The following is a 9,585-nucleotide window of genomic DNA, read 5'->3' on the forward strand; positions in this document are numbered from 1 at the left end:
ATTGTTGTGTCACTTTTATGATTAACTGTTCATTACCAGACATGTAAAATATTTTCAAGTTTTGTTAGAATATCAACTCAACGTCATTGTGTGGAATAGTCCGTAAGCAACGAAAGCGTCGGTGGTGTAACGGTTAGCATGGTTGCCTTTAAAGCACTCGATGCGGGTTCGATTCCCGGCCGACGCATCAATGTTTTTCATCGTGGTATCGTTATAATGTTTTGCATCAGTCAGAGAAGGTAAATGTTCAAGATGCATGCTAGTTAAAAAATACAAGGTAAACGTTGTACGAAAACAATTCTTTCAAACAGATTTTTATTCTGAAATCGTGTTTCGACAACGAATTATAAAACGGACAAAGTACTTGATGTTTAACTTTTAAAGGGATTTCAGTTTTTTACCTTTTGTAAATATCGCTAATGCCCGGCTAGCTCAGTCGGTAGAGCACGAGTATCTTAATCTCGGAGTCGTGGGTTCGAGGCCCACGTCGGGCTAAGTATTGTTGTGTCACTTTTATGATTAACTGTTCATTACCAGACATGTAAAATATTTTCAAGTTTTGTTAGAATATCAACTCAACGTCATTGTGTGGAATAGTCCGTAAGCAACGAAAGCGTCGGTGGTGTAACGGTTAGCATGGTTGCCTTCCAAGCAGTCGATCCGGGTTCGATTCCCGGCCGACGCATCAATGTTTTTCATCGTGGTATCGTTATAATGTTTTGCGTCAGTCAGAGAAGGTAAATGTTCAAGATGCATGCTCGTTAAAAAACACAAGGAAAACGTTGTACGAAAAAAAATTCTTTCAAACAGATTTTTATTCTGAAATCGTGTTTCGACAACGAATTATAAAACGGACAAAGTACTTGATGTTTAACTTTTAAAGGGATTTCAGTGTTTTAACTTTTGTAAATATCGCTAATGCCCGGCTAGCTCAGTCGGTAGAGCACGAGACTCTTAATCTCGGAGTCGTGGGTTCGAGGCCCACGTCGGGCTAAGTATTGTTGTGTCACTTTTATGATTAACTGTTCATTACCAGACATGTAAAATATTTTCAAGTTTTGTTAGAATATCAACTCAACGTCATTGTGTGGAATAGTCCGTAAGCAACGAAAGCGTCGGTGGTGTAACGGTTAGCATGGTTGCCTTCCAAGCAGTCGATCCGGGTTCGATTCCCGGCCGACGCATCAATGTTTTTCATCGTGGTATCGTTATAATGTTTTGCATCAGTCAGAGAAGGTAAATGTTCAAGATGCATGCTGGTTAAAAAACACAAGGTAAACGTTGTACGAAAACAATTCTTTCAAATAGATTTTTATTCTGAAATCGTGTTTCGACAACGAATTATAAAACGGACAAAGTACTTGATGTTTAACTTTTAAAGGGATTTCAGTTTTTTACCTTCCGCAACTATCGCTAATGCCCGGCTAGCTCAGTCGGTAGAGCATGAGACTCTTAATCTGGGTGTCGTCGGTTCGAGCCCTACGTCGGGCTAAGTATTGTTGTGTCACTTTTATGATTAACTGTTCATTACCAGACATGTAAAATATTTTCAAGTTTTGTTAGAATATCAACTCAACGTCATTGTGTGGAATAATCCGTAAGCAACGAAAGCGTCGGTGGTGTAACGGTTAGCATGGTTGCCTTCCAAGAAGTCGATCCGGGTTCGATTCCCGGCCGACGCATCAATGTTTTTCATCGTGGTATCGTTATAATGTTTTGCATCAGTCAGAGAAGGTAAATGTTCAAGATGCATGCTGGTTAAAAAACACAAGGTAAACGTTGTACGAAAACAATTCTTTCAAACAGATTTTTATTCTGAAATCGTGTTTCGACAACGAATTGTAAAACGGACAAAGTACTTGATGTTTAACTTTTTAAGAGTTTCTATTTTTTTTGTCTTTCATGTAATATCGCTAATGCCCGGCTAGCTCAGTCGGTAGAGCATGAGACTCTTAATATGGGTGTCGTGGGTTCGAGCCCTACGTCGGGCTAAGTATTGTTGTGTCACTTTTATGATTAACTGTTCATTACCAGACATATAAAATATTTTCAAGTTTTGTTAGAATATCAACTCAACGTCATTGTGTGGAATAATCCGTAAGCAACGAAAGCGTCGGTGGTGTAACGGTTAGCATGGTTGCCTTCCAAGAAGTCGATCCGGGTTCGATTCCCGGCCGACGCATCAATGTTTTTCATCGTGGTATCGTTATAATGTTTTGCATCAGTCAGAGAAGGTAAATGTTCAAGATGCATGCTGGTTAAAAAACACAAGGTAAACGTTGTACAAACACAATTCTTTCAAACAGATTTTTATTCTGAAATCGTGTTTCGACAACGAATTATAAAACGGACAAAGTACTTGATGTTTAACTTTTTAAGAGTTTCAGTTTTTTACCTTCCGTAAATATCTCGCTAATCACCGGCTAGCTCAGTCGGTAAAGCACGAGACTCTTAATCTCGGAGTCGTGGGTTCGAGGCCCACGTCGGGCTAAGTATTGTTGTGTCACTTTTATGATTAACTGTTCATTACCAGACATGTAAAATATTTTCAAGTTTTGTTAGAATATCAACTCAACGTCATTGTGTGGAATAGTCCGTAAGCAACGAAAGCGTCGGTGGTGTAACGGTTAGCATGGTTGCCTTCCAAGCAGTCGATCCGGGTTCGATTCCCGGCCGACGCATCAATGTTTTTCATCGTGGTATCGTTATAATGTTTTGCATCAGTCAGAGAAGGTAAATGTTCAAGATGCATGCTGGTTAAAAAACACAAGGAAAACGTTGTACGAACACAATTCTTTCAAACAGATTTTTATTCTGATATCGTGTTTCGACAACGAATTATAAAACGGACAAAGTACTTGATGTTTAACTTTGTAAGAGTTTCAGTTTTTTACCTTCCGTAAATATCTCGCTAATCCCCGGCTAGCTCAGTCGGTAAAGCACGAGACTCTTAATCTCGGAGTCGTGGGTTCGAGCCCCACGTCGGGCTAAGTATTGTTGTGTCACTTTTATGATTAACTGTTCATTACCAGACATGTAAAATATTTTCAAGTTTTGTTAGAATATCAACTCAACGTCATTGTGTGGAATAGTCCGTAAGCAACGAAAGCGTCGGTGGTGTAACGGTTAGCATGGTTGCCTTCCAAGCACTCGATCCGAGTTCGATTCCCGGCCGACGACATCAATGTTTTTCATCGTGGTATCGTTATAATGTTTTGCATCAGTCAGAGAAGGTAAATGTTCAAGATGCATGCTAGTTAAAAAACACAAGGTAAACGTTGTACGAACACAATTCTTTCAAACAGATTTTTATTCTGAAATCGTGTTTCGACAACGAATTATAAAACGGACAAAGTACTTGATGTTTAACTTTTAAAGGGATTTCAGTTTTTTACCTTTTGTAAATATCGCTAATGCCCGGCTAGCTCAGTCGGTAGAGCACGAGACTCTTAATCTCGGAGTCGTGGGTTCGAGGCCCACGTCGGGCTAAGTATTGTTGTGTCACTTTTATGATTAACTGTTCATTACCAGACATGTAAAATATTTTCAAGTTTTGTTAGAATATCAACTCAACGTCATTGTGTGGAATAGTCCGTAAGCAACGAAAGCGTCGGTGGTGTAACGGTTAGAATGGTTGCCTTCCAAGCAGTCGATCCGGGTTCGATTCCCGGCCGACGCATCAATGTTTTTCATCGTGGTATCGTTATAATGTTTTGCATCAGTCAGAGAAGGTAAATGTTCAAGATGCATGCTAGTTAAAAAACACAAGGAAAACGTTGTACGAAAAAAAATTCTTTCAAACAGATTTTTATTCTGAAATCGTGTTTCGACAACGAATTATAAAACGGACAAAGTACTTGATGTTTAACTTTTAAAGGGATTTCAGTTTTTTACCTTTTGTAAATATCGCAAATGCCCGGCTAGCTCAGTCGGTAGAGCACGAGTATCTTAATCTCGGAGTCGTGGGTTCGAGGCCCACGTCGGGCTAAGTATTGTTGTGTCACTTTTATGATTAACTGTTCATTACCAGACATGTAAAATATTTTCAAGTTTTGTTAGAATATCAACTCAACGTCATTGTGTGGAATAGTCCGTAAGCAACGAAAGCGTCGGTGGTGTAACGGTTAGCATGGTTGCCTTCCAAGCAGTCGATCCGGGTTCGATTCCCGGCCGACGCATCAATGTTTTTCATCGTGGTATCGTTATAATGTTTTGAATCAGTCAGAGAAGGTAAATGTTCAAGATGCATGCTGGTTAAAAAACACAAGGTAAACGTTGTACGAAAACAATTCTTTCAAACAGATTTTTATTCTGAAATCGTGTTTCGACAACGAATTATAAAACGGACAAAGTACTTGATGTTTAACTTTTAAAGGGATTTCAGTTTTTTACCTTCCGCAACTATCGCTAATGCCCGGCTAGCTCAGTCGGTAGAGCATGAGACTCTTAAATTGGGTGTCGTGGGTTCGAGCCCTACGTCGGGCTAAGTATTGTTGTGTCACTTTTATGATTAACTGTTCATTACCAGACATATAAAATATTTTCAAGTTTTGTTAGAATATCAACTCAACGTCATTGTGTGGAATAATCCGTAAGCAACGAAAGCGTCGGTGGTGTAACGGTTAGCATGGTGGCCTTCCAAGAAGTCGATCCGGGTTCGATTCCCGGCCGACGCATCAATGTTTTTCATCGTGGTATCGTTATAATGTTTTGCATCAGTCAGAGAAGGTAAATGTTCAAGATGCATGCTGGTTAAAAAACACAAGGTAAACGTTGTACAAACACAATTCTTTCAAACAGATTTTTATTCTGAAATCGTGTTTCGACAACGAATTATAAAACGGACAAAGTACTTGATGTTTAACTTTTTAAGAGTTTCAGTTTTTTACCTTCCGTAAATATCTCGCTAATCACCGGCTAGCTCAGTCGGTAAAGCACGAGACTCTTAATCTCGGAGTCGTGGGTTCGAGGCCCACGTCGGGCTAAGTATTGTTGTGTCACTTTTATGATTAACTGTTCATTACCAGACATGTAAAATATTTTCAAGTTTTGTTAGAATATCAACTCAACGTCATTGTGTGGAATAGTCCGTAAGCAACGAAAGCGTCGGTGGTGTAACGGTTAGCATGGTTGCCTTCCAAGCAGTCGATCCGGGTTCGATTCCCGGCCGACGCATCAATGTTTTTCATCGTGGTATCGTTATAATGTTTTGCATCAGTCAGAGAAGGTAAATGTTCAAGATGCATGCTAGTTAAAAAACACAAGGAAAACGTTGTACGAAAAAAAATTCTTTCAAACAGATTTTTATTCTGAAATCGTGTTTCGACAACGAATTATAAAACGGACAAAGTACTTGATGTTTAACTTTTAAAGGGATTTCAGTTTTTTACCTTTTGAAAATATCGCAAATGCCCGGCTAGCTCAGTCGGTAGAGCACGAGTATCTTAATCTCGGAGTCGTGGGTTCGAGGCCCACGTCGGGCTAAGTATTGTTGTGTCACTTTTATGATTAACTGTTCATTACCAGACATGTAAAATATTTTCAAGTTTGGTTAGAATATCAACTCAACGTCATTGTGTGGAATAGTCCGTAAGCAACGAAAGCGTCGGTGGTGTAACGGTTAGCATGGTTGCCTTCCAAGCAGTCGATCCGGGTTCGATTCCCGGCCGACGCATCAATTTTTCTCATCGTGGTATCGTTATAATGTTTTGCATCAGTCAGAGAAGGTAAATGTTCAAGATGCATGCTGGTTAAAAAACACAAGGTAAACGTTGTACGAAAACAATTCTTTCAAACAGATTTTTATTCTGAAATCGTGTTTCGACAACGAATTATAAAACGGACAAAGTACTTGATGTTTAACTTTTAAAGGGATTTCAGTTTTTTACCTTCCGCAACTATCGCTAATGCCCGGCTAGCTCAGTCGGTAGAGCGTGAGACTCTTTATCTGGGTGTCGTGGGTTCGAGCCCTACGTCGGGCTAAGTATTGTTGTGTCACTTTTATGATTAACTGTTCATTACCAGACATGTAAAATATTTTCAAGTTTTGTTAGAATATCAACTCAACGTCATTGTGTGGAATAGTCCGTAAGCAACGAAAGCGTCGGTGGTGTAACGGTTAGCATGGTTGCCTTCCAAGCAGTCGATCCGGGTTCGATTCCCGGCCGACGCATCAATGTTTTTCATCGTGGTATCGTTATAATGTTTTGCATCAGTCAGAGAAGGTAAATGTTAAAGATGCATGCTGGTTAAAAAACACAAGGTAAACGTTGTACGAACACAATTCTTTCAAACAGATTTTTTTTCTGAAATCGTGTTTCGACAACGAATTATAAAACGGACAAAGTACTTGATGTTTAACTTTTTAAGAGTTTCAGTTTTTTACCTTCCGTAAATATCTCGCTAATCCCCGGCTAGCTCAGTCGGTAAAGCACGAGACTCTTAATCTCGGAGTCGTGGGTTCGAGCCCCACGTCGGGCTAAGTATTGTTGTGTCACTTTTATGATTAACTGTTCATTACCAGACATGTAAAATATTTTCAAGTTTTGTTAGAATATCAACTCAACGTCATTGTGTGGAATAGTCCGTAAGCAACGAAAGCGTCGGTGGTGTAACGGTTAGCATGGTTGCCTTCCAAGCAGTCGATCCGGGTTCGATTCCCGGCCGACGCATCAATGTTTTTCATCGTGGTATCGTTATAATGTTTTGCATCAGTCAGAGAAGGTAAATGTTCAAGATGCATGCTAGTTAAAAAACACAAGGAAAACGTTGTACGAAAAAAAATTCTTTCAAACAGATTTTTATTCTGAAATCGTGTTTCGACAACGAATTATAAAACGGACAAAGTACTTGATGTTTAACTTTTAAAGGGATTTCAGTTTTTTACCTTTTGAAAATATCGCAAATGCCCGGCTAGCTCAGTCGGTAGAGCACGAGTATCTTAATCTCGGAGTCGTGGGTTCGAGGCCCACGTCGGGCTAAGTATTGTTGTGACACTTTTATGATTAACTGTTCATTACCAGACATGTAAAATATTTTCAAGTTTGGTTAGAATATCAACTCAACGTCATTGTGTGGAATAGTCCGTAAGCAACGAAAGCGTCGGTGGTGTAACGGTTAGCATGGTTGCCTTCCAAGCAGTCGATCCGGGTTCGATTCCCGGCCGACGCATCAATTTTTCTCATCGTGGTATCGTTATAATGTTTTGCATCAGTCAGAGAAGGTAAATGTTCAAGATGCATGCTGGTTAAAAAACACAAGGTAAACGTTGTACGAAAACAATTCTTTCAAACAGATTTTTATTCTGAAATCGTGTTTCGACAACGAATTATAAAACGGACAAAGTACTTGATGTTTAACTTTTAAAGGGATTTCAGTTTTTTACCTTCCGCAACTATCGCTAATGCCCGGCTAGCTCAGTCGGTAGAGCGTGAGACTCTTTATCTGGGTGTCGTGGGTTCGAGCCCTACGTCGGGCTAAGTATTGTTGTGTCACTTTTATGATTAACTGTTCATTACCAGACATGTAAAATATTTTCAAGTTTTGTTAGAATATCAACTCAACGTCATTGTGTGGAATAGTCCGTAAGCAACGAAAGCGTCGGTGGTGTAACGGTTAGCATGGTTGCCTTCCAAGCAGTCGATCCGGGTTCGATTCCCGGCCGACGCATCAATGTTTTTCATCGTGGTATCGTTATAATGTTTTGCATCAGTCAGAGAAGGTAAATGTTCAAGATGCATGCTGGTTAAAAAACACAAGGTAAACGTTGTACGAAAACAATTCTTTCCAACAGATTTTTATTCTGAAATCGTGTTTCGACAACGAATTATAAAACGGACAAAGTACTTGATGTTTAACTTTTAAAGGGATTTCAGTTTTTTACCTTCCGCAACTATCGCTAATGCCCGGCTAGCTCAGTCGGTAGAGCACGAGACTCTTAATCTCGGAGTCGTGGGTTCGAGCCCCACGTCGGGCTAAGTATTGTTGTGTCACTTTTATGATTAACTGTTCATTACCAGACATGTAAAATATTTTCAAGTTTTGTTAGAATATCAACTCAACGTCATTGTGTGGAATAGTCCGTAAGCAACGAAAGCGTCGGTGGTGTAACGGTTAGCATGGTTGCCTTCCAAGCAGTCGATCCGGGTTCGATTCCCGGCCGACGCATCAATGTTTTTCATCGTGGTATCGTTATAATGTTTTGCATCAGTCAGAGAAGGTAAATGTTAAAGATGCATGCTGGTTAAAAAACACAAGGTAAACGTTGTACGAAAACAATTCTTTCAAACAGATTTTTATTCTGAAATCGTGTTTCGACAACGAATTATAAAACGGACAAAGAACTTGATGTTTAAATTTTAAAGGGATTTCAGTTTTTTACCTTCCGCAACTATCGCTAATGCCCGGCTAGCTCAGTCGGTAGAGCATGAGACTCTTAATCTTGGTGTCGTGGGTTCGAGCCCTACGTCGGGCTAAGTATTGTTGTGTCACTTTAATGATTAACTGTTCATTACCAGACATGTAAAATATTTTCAAGTTTTGTTAGAATATCAACTCAACGTCATTGTGTGGAATAGTCCGTAAGCAACGAAAGCGTCGGTGGTGTAACGGTTAGCATGGTTGCCTTCCAAGCAGTCGATCCGGGTTCGATTCCCGGCCGACGCATCAACGTTTTTCATCGTGGTATCGTTATAATGTTTTGCATCAGTCAGAGAAGGTAAATGTTCAAGATGCATGCTGGTTAAAAAACACAAGGTAAACGTTGTACGAACACAATTCTTTCAAACAGATTTTTATTCTGAAATCGTGTTTCGACAACGAATTATAAAACGGACAAAGTACTTGATGTTTAACTTTTAAAGGGATTTCAGTTTTTTACCTTCCGCAACTATCGCTAATGCCCGGCTAGCTCAGTCGGTAGAGCACGAGACTCTTAATCTCGGAGTCGTGGGTTCGAGGCCCACGTCGGGCTAAGTATTGTTGTGTCACTTTTATGATTAACTGTTCATTACCAGACATGTAAAATATTTTCAAGTTTTGTTAGAATATCAACTCAACGTCATTGTGTGGAATAGTCCGTAAGCAACGAAAGCGTCGGTGGTGTAACGGTTAGCATGGTTGCCTTCCAAGCAGTCGATCCGGGTTCGATTCCCGGCCGACGCATCAATGTTTTTCATCGTGGTATCGTTATAATGTTTTGCATCAGTCAGAGAAGGTAAATGTTCAAGATGCATGCTAGTTAAAAAACACAAGGAAAACGTTGTACGAAAAAAAATTCTTTCAAACAGATTTTTATTCTGAAATCGTGTTTCGACAACGAATTATAAAACGGACAAAGTACTTGATGTTTAACTTTTAAAGGGATTTCAGTTTTTTACCTTTTGAAAATATCGCAAATGCCCGGCTAGCTCAGTCGGTAGAGCACGAGTATCTTAATCTCGGAGTCGTGGGTTCGAGGCCCACGTCGGGCTAAGTATTGTTGTGTCACTTTTATGATTAACTGTTCATTACCAGACATGTAAAATATTTTCAAGTTTGGTTAGAATATCAACTCAACGTCATTGTGTGGAATAGTCCGTAAGCAAC

General features: G+C 39.8%; 32 non-coding genes across 32 annotated transcripts; all 32 read left to right on the forward strand.

The window, feature by feature from the left end:
- Window positions 1-421: 421 nt before the first annotated feature.
- Trnak-cuu (transfer RNA lysine (anticodon CUU)) lies at window positions 422-494 on the forward strand. The gene has a single exon. It is a non-coding gene; the product is annotated as a tRNA-Lys (tRNA).
- A 119-nt stretch (window positions 495-613) lies between these two features.
- Window positions 614-685, forward strand: Trnag-ucc (transfer RNA glycine (anticodon UCC)). The gene has a single exon. It is a non-coding gene; the product is annotated as a tRNA-Gly (tRNA).
- Window positions 686-920: 235 nt separating this feature from the next.
- Window positions 921-993, forward strand: Trnak-cuu (transfer RNA lysine (anticodon CUU)). Its single transcript has one exon. It is a non-coding gene; the product is annotated as a tRNA-Lys (tRNA).
- Window positions 994-1,112: 119 nt separating this feature from the next.
- On the forward strand, window positions 1,113-1,184 carry Trnag-ucc (transfer RNA glycine (anticodon UCC)). Its single transcript has one exon. It is a non-coding gene; the product is annotated as a tRNA-Gly (tRNA).
- A 234-nt stretch (window positions 1,185-1,418) lies between these two features.
- Window positions 1,419-1,491, forward strand: Trnak-cuu (transfer RNA lysine (anticodon CUU)). The gene has a single exon. It is a non-coding gene; the product is annotated as a tRNA-Lys (tRNA).
- A 119-nt stretch (window positions 1,492-1,610) lies between these two features.
- Window positions 1,611-1,682, forward strand: Trnag-ucc (transfer RNA glycine (anticodon UCC)). Its single transcript has one exon. It is a non-coding gene; the product is annotated as a tRNA-Gly (tRNA).
- Window positions 1,683-1,918: 236 nt separating this feature from the next.
- On the forward strand, window positions 1,919-1,991 carry Trnak-cuu (transfer RNA lysine (anticodon CUU)). Its single transcript has one exon. It is a non-coding gene; the product is annotated as a tRNA-Lys (tRNA).
- Window positions 1,992-2,110: 119 nt separating this feature from the next.
- Window positions 2,111-2,182, forward strand: Trnag-ucc (transfer RNA glycine (anticodon UCC)). The gene has a single exon. It is a non-coding gene; the product is annotated as a tRNA-Gly (tRNA).
- Window positions 2,183-2,609: 427 nt separating this feature from the next.
- On the forward strand, window positions 2,610-2,681 carry Trnag-ucc (transfer RNA glycine (anticodon UCC)). Its single transcript has one exon. It is a non-coding gene; the product is annotated as a tRNA-Gly (tRNA).
- A 235-nt stretch (window positions 2,682-2,916) lies between these two features.
- On the forward strand, window positions 2,917-2,989 carry Trnak-cuu (transfer RNA lysine (anticodon CUU)). The gene has a single exon. It is a non-coding gene; the product is annotated as a tRNA-Lys (tRNA).
- Window positions 2,990-3,415: 426 nt separating this feature from the next.
- Trnak-cuu (transfer RNA lysine (anticodon CUU)) lies at window positions 3,416-3,488 on the forward strand. Its single transcript has one exon. It is a non-coding gene; the product is annotated as a tRNA-Lys (tRNA).
- Window positions 3,489-3,607: 119 nt separating this feature from the next.
- Window positions 3,608-3,679, forward strand: Trnag-ucc (transfer RNA glycine (anticodon UCC)). Its single transcript has one exon. It is a non-coding gene; the product is annotated as a tRNA-Gly (tRNA).
- Window positions 3,680-3,914: 235 nt separating this feature from the next.
- Window positions 3,915-3,987, forward strand: Trnak-cuu (transfer RNA lysine (anticodon CUU)). The gene has a single exon. It is a non-coding gene; the product is annotated as a tRNA-Lys (tRNA).
- Window positions 3,988-4,106: 119 nt separating this feature from the next.
- Window positions 4,107-4,178, forward strand: Trnag-ucc (transfer RNA glycine (anticodon UCC)). Its single transcript has one exon. It is a non-coding gene; the product is annotated as a tRNA-Gly (tRNA).
- A 925-nt stretch (window positions 4,179-5,103) lies between these two features.
- On the forward strand, window positions 5,104-5,175 carry Trnag-ucc (transfer RNA glycine (anticodon UCC)). The gene has a single exon. It is a non-coding gene; the product is annotated as a tRNA-Gly (tRNA).
- A 235-nt stretch (window positions 5,176-5,410) lies between these two features.
- Trnak-cuu (transfer RNA lysine (anticodon CUU)) lies at window positions 5,411-5,483 on the forward strand. The gene has a single exon. It is a non-coding gene; the product is annotated as a tRNA-Lys (tRNA).
- A 119-nt stretch (window positions 5,484-5,602) lies between these two features.
- Trnag-ucc (transfer RNA glycine (anticodon UCC)) lies at window positions 5,603-5,674 on the forward strand. The gene has a single exon. It is a non-coding gene; the product is annotated as a tRNA-Gly (tRNA).
- A 234-nt stretch (window positions 5,675-5,908) lies between these two features.
- Trnak-cuu (transfer RNA lysine (anticodon CUU)) lies at window positions 5,909-5,981 on the forward strand. Its single transcript has one exon. It is a non-coding gene; the product is annotated as a tRNA-Lys (tRNA).
- A 119-nt stretch (window positions 5,982-6,100) lies between these two features.
- Trnag-ucc (transfer RNA glycine (anticodon UCC)) lies at window positions 6,101-6,172 on the forward strand. Its single transcript has one exon. It is a non-coding gene; the product is annotated as a tRNA-Gly (tRNA).
- A 235-nt stretch (window positions 6,173-6,407) lies between these two features.
- Trnak-cuu (transfer RNA lysine (anticodon CUU)) lies at window positions 6,408-6,480 on the forward strand. Its single transcript has one exon. It is a non-coding gene; the product is annotated as a tRNA-Lys (tRNA).
- A 119-nt stretch (window positions 6,481-6,599) lies between these two features.
- Window positions 6,600-6,671, forward strand: Trnag-ucc (transfer RNA glycine (anticodon UCC)). Its single transcript has one exon. It is a non-coding gene; the product is annotated as a tRNA-Gly (tRNA).
- Window positions 6,672-6,906: 235 nt separating this feature from the next.
- Trnak-cuu (transfer RNA lysine (anticodon CUU)) lies at window positions 6,907-6,979 on the forward strand. Its single transcript has one exon. It is a non-coding gene; the product is annotated as a tRNA-Lys (tRNA).
- A 119-nt stretch (window positions 6,980-7,098) lies between these two features.
- On the forward strand, window positions 7,099-7,170 carry Trnag-ucc (transfer RNA glycine (anticodon UCC)). Its single transcript has one exon. It is a non-coding gene; the product is annotated as a tRNA-Gly (tRNA).
- Window positions 7,171-7,404: 234 nt separating this feature from the next.
- Trnak-cuu (transfer RNA lysine (anticodon CUU)) lies at window positions 7,405-7,477 on the forward strand. The gene has a single exon. It is a non-coding gene; the product is annotated as a tRNA-Lys (tRNA).
- Window positions 7,478-7,596: 119 nt separating this feature from the next.
- On the forward strand, window positions 7,597-7,668 carry Trnag-ucc (transfer RNA glycine (anticodon UCC)). The gene has a single exon. It is a non-coding gene; the product is annotated as a tRNA-Gly (tRNA).
- Window positions 7,669-7,902: 234 nt separating this feature from the next.
- Window positions 7,903-7,975, forward strand: Trnak-cuu (transfer RNA lysine (anticodon CUU)). The gene has a single exon. It is a non-coding gene; the product is annotated as a tRNA-Lys (tRNA).
- A 119-nt stretch (window positions 7,976-8,094) lies between these two features.
- Trnag-ucc (transfer RNA glycine (anticodon UCC)) lies at window positions 8,095-8,166 on the forward strand. Its single transcript has one exon. It is a non-coding gene; the product is annotated as a tRNA-Gly (tRNA).
- Window positions 8,167-8,400: 234 nt separating this feature from the next.
- On the forward strand, window positions 8,401-8,473 carry Trnak-cuu (transfer RNA lysine (anticodon CUU)). Its single transcript has one exon. It is a non-coding gene; the product is annotated as a tRNA-Lys (tRNA).
- A 119-nt stretch (window positions 8,474-8,592) lies between these two features.
- Trnag-ucc (transfer RNA glycine (anticodon UCC)) lies at window positions 8,593-8,664 on the forward strand. The gene has a single exon. It is a non-coding gene; the product is annotated as a tRNA-Gly (tRNA).
- Window positions 8,665-8,898: 234 nt separating this feature from the next.
- Window positions 8,899-8,971, forward strand: Trnak-cuu (transfer RNA lysine (anticodon CUU)). The gene has a single exon. It is a non-coding gene; the product is annotated as a tRNA-Lys (tRNA).
- Window positions 8,972-9,090: 119 nt separating this feature from the next.
- On the forward strand, window positions 9,091-9,162 carry Trnag-ucc (transfer RNA glycine (anticodon UCC)). Its single transcript has one exon. It is a non-coding gene; the product is annotated as a tRNA-Gly (tRNA).
- A 235-nt stretch (window positions 9,163-9,397) lies between these two features.
- Window positions 9,398-9,470, forward strand: Trnak-cuu (transfer RNA lysine (anticodon CUU)). Its single transcript has one exon. It is a non-coding gene; the product is annotated as a tRNA-Lys (tRNA).
- Window positions 9,471-9,585: the final 115 nt, after the last annotated feature.

The sequence above is a fragment of the Euprymna scolopes genome, chromosome 18, assembly GCF_053919585.1.
Source record: "Euprymna scolopes isolate OS-2025 chromosome 18, ASM5391958v1, whole genome shotgun sequence".
In the NCBI taxonomy this organism is placed as follows: domain Eukaryota; kingdom Metazoa; phylum Mollusca; class Cephalopoda; order Sepiida; family Sepiolidae; genus Euprymna; species Euprymna scolopes.